The following is a 3,675-nucleotide window of genomic DNA, read 5'->3' as shown; positions in this document are numbered from 1 at the left end:
GGAAGTTTCGCATGTAGATTAACTTTTCCATGTGGATAACGTTGCAAGACGACTGAAATCATTTTCGTCCAGCTACGATAAGTTAACGTAAATCAGCACAATTTGAGCAGGTATCACCTGAAGATTATCGAGTAAAATTCGAAACTTGTTGTAGTTAGCTAATAGAAACGGTGACTGGTTCAAAAATTGTGTGTTTTTGTTAGTATTTTAAGCTTGCACTCACGGCTTCAAAAATAGTTCACTATGGACGAGAATTTTTTTAAAAATTGTGTGATACAGGTAAGTGAAAGTCATAATTCAATAATAATAATATTAATAATAATACAAGAAAGTAAGTTTGACTGACATTTCAATTTTAACAGTATTGTCATTGGCATTTCATTTTTCAATATATTAACTGACATTACATTTTTGCAACGTTTCTACCGATCGTTAAGTAAAACAAGTTAGATACATAGTTGCGTTACAGATTTACCTTTCTACTCAAAAGATTTAGATTTACATTAATGATTTATTATGTAGATCAAATAATGCTTGAGGAGCAGTTTCACAAGTTTCATATGATATGTTATTTCCCCAAATTCAGTCTCTGTAAAACGAGGGTCACTGTTTATTAATAAGGAGCTTCTCGATAATTGCAATCAAGAGTTCCTGGGTGTCTTAATTTCACAAACTTTCGTAAATAACCTCATGCCTTAGCATAAAACTGTAATGTCACAGCAAATTTCCTTGTTCGCTGACAATATTGTGATATTTTGTCACTAGATTGAAGTTCAAAAATCTCCTTCAAGAGGTCCGTTACATTTTCATTGTGTAACATACAAGAAACAGTTTTCCAAAACAGCAACTGAAGTTTCTGAGAGCTTTTTCTTTTCTTTTTTTTCTGACACTAACTTGCTTTATATAGTTTTCATATTGTGCTAGGACTGAGAAAATGACATTACGCCATAAGATCAAAATAATAATTTTACTACATGAAAATATAAACTACCGACGTCAGTATGATAAGAACATGGAGTAAAATTAAACCATAGTCTACGTGCTACCATGGCAACGGCCTTGCCGCAGTGGATACACCGGTTCCCGTCAGATCACCGAAGTTAAGCGCTGTCGGCCGTGGCCGGCGCTTGGATGGGTGACCATCCGGGCCGCCATGCGCTGTTGCCATTTTTCGGGGTGCACTCAGCCTCGTGATGCCAATTGCGGAGCTACTCGACCGAATAGTAGCGGCTCCGGCCAAAGAAAACCATCATAACGACCGGGAGAGCGGTGTGCTGACCACACGCTCCTCCTATCCGCGTCCTCATCTGAGGATGACACGGCGGTCGGATGGTCCCGATGGGCCACTTGTGGCCTGACGACGGAGTGCTCACGTGCTACCGATGCGTGATTGTCTTGCAAACTGTCGGATGCTTACTTTCTGGGTAGTAGTCGAAAGATTTTATCTTTTGTTTTTTTAATATTTGGAAAAGTAGAAGTAGTTGGTATTGGCTTGGACAAAAGGCGCCCCTTGCTTGATACACATATTTCTCTTCCAAATGAGTTGAGCTGAGGTAACTGGCTGTAGTGTGGTGAAATCAGTTGTCTGGTTTCGTACTTAAAATTTAACTTACGGTTAGTTCTTTGTCTTTCAAAGGAATGACGAAGGAATGCAAGATGGATCGCAAGTGCTACTCACAGTTATTGAAAACTAAGTCCTGCATTTGTATTAAATATACTTACACTTCCAATACACTCATTGACTCTGTAATAAAGGTTAAAAATGTATTTCGGTTTTTAGTCATAGTTACTTGTAAACTGAAGTATTTGTTGTTTTATCGTTTCGATTTGTGGAGTTGAATGCTGGAGACATTGCAGCCTCGTTGAATTTATTTTTTATTTCACGAATCTTCCAGAAAAATTAAGTATTTCACTAATAAGAGAATAGCTGACGCTTCAAACAGAAACAGCACACGAGCTTCCCGTAATGTTCTGAGTATACAAAACATAGGGCCGGCCGGGGTGGCCGAGCGGTTCTATGCGCTACAGTCTAGAACCGCGGAACCGCTACTGTCGCAGGTTCGAATCCTGCCTCGGGCATGGATGTGTGTGATGTCCTTAGGTTAGTTAGGTTTAAGTAGTTCTAAGTTCTAGGGGACTGATGACCTTAGAAGTTAAGGCTCATAGTGTTCAGAGCCATTTGAACCATATGAACAAAACATAGCGTCCGAGTTAGCGTTGGTTACCGCAAGGAGCGCCGTAACTGGTGTCTTATCCGCTCCGTGAAATTTTAACTCCCTGGCCGCTCCAGCTGCAGTCAGGTCTAGCGTGTATCACAGTGGTTCCCAATGTGGGGAGAAAGTTCCCCCGAGGGGTGAAATGACATTTTCTGAGGGGTAAAAGCTGAACGATTCGATTCTGCTTCAGTCATGAGACTAAATTGTTTTAGAAAGACGATTACTATTATCACATTTTTGTAAGAGTGTGATATTGGTTATATAAGTTACCAGTAATTACTCTTTCTCAATTAGTAACATTAATGCAGTGCAGGTTACAGGTTCCTCACATAGTCCACCCATTACAATGACTACACACTTATGTTCTCCTTTGTCATGTACATCACTGATGATAGAAGTGAGACATATACGTAATAAATACTAAATATGTCAAGAAAATGTCTTCTCTTAAGTTGTAGATAGTACGTGCAGTACTCAGAAATTGCTTCATTACTCGCTTCGAAACAGATAAATGAATTAATTGACAACAAGGCACAGGAGTAAGTAGTTAAGGACTAGTATAGTGCTGTACACAGTATTATTATTATTAGTGCCTGTTATGAGACACAAAGCATAACGGCTTGAAGTATTCCAATTTCTACCAGTTCAGAAGTAACGAGTGCAGCAGTAAAGCCATTAGCGAACAGTAAGTATAGTGCACACATTTTAACTTGGTTTATTTTAAATCGGGTTTCATATGGCTCAAATGGCTCTGAGCACTATGGAACTTCACTTCTGAGGTCATCAGTCCCCTAGGACTTAGAACTACTTAAACCTAACTAACCTAAGGACATCACACACATCCATGCCCGAGGCAGGATTCGAACCTGCGACCGTAGCAGCAGCGCGGTTCCGGACTGAAGCGCCTATAGCCGCTCGGCCATAACGGCCGGCTAAATGGGGTTTCAGTGTGCAGGTGAAGCAAGTGCCGCAATGGAGAGGTGAAGAGGAGTACTGCAGGTGAAGTGTAGTGTAACAAGTGTCTACCCTCACTGTGGATCGTCAGCTTTCTTATCTGAGAAAGAATTGAGAGTAGCACTTGTGATGCATCTTGCATTAGTTCGTCATTCATTCTTACACACACACGCAAACTAAATGTCATTAATCTTTCATCATTTTAAAAATCAAAGTGTTCCAAGCACAGTCTTTCATTCTACAGTTTAGTTAGGTTTTAAAGGTGGTGATATTGTGGGGGAGGGAAAACAGACAGCGGAGGGGGGAGAGGAGTAGGAGCTAATGTCTAATTGCACTCAGTGGTAATGGTCTGAGAAAGGTTGATGACGACTGGTGTATTCCCTGCTGGCGCGCCTTCGCGTCCGGTCCCGGTAGCGGTGGCGAAATTTGCCCGCGGCCTGTCGCGCAGTCGCACGCCGGCGGAAGGGCCGTTTTCTAAATATCCGGCGCGCAGCCGGTCGTAAGG

The 3,675-nt window shown here is 41.3% G+C and overlaps 1 pseudogene; it reads left to right on the top strand.

Annotated features, from left to right (window-relative positions):
• The first annotated feature begins 1,049 nt into the window (after positions 1-1,049).
• Positions 1,050-1,167, top strand: LOC126210734 (5S ribosomal RNA; annotated as a pseudogene).
• Positions 1,168-3,675: the final 2,508 nt, after the last annotated feature.

This window comes from Schistocerca nitens, chromosome 1, assembly GCF_023898315.1.
Source record: "Schistocerca nitens isolate TAMUIC-IGC-003100 chromosome 1, iqSchNite1.1, whole genome shotgun sequence".
Classification (NCBI taxonomy): Eukaryota; Metazoa; Arthropoda; class Insecta; order Orthoptera; family Acrididae; genus Schistocerca; species Schistocerca nitens.
The sequence above is the reverse complement of the archived record's forward strand: the minus strand, read 5'-3'. Positions and strand labels throughout refer to the sequence as shown.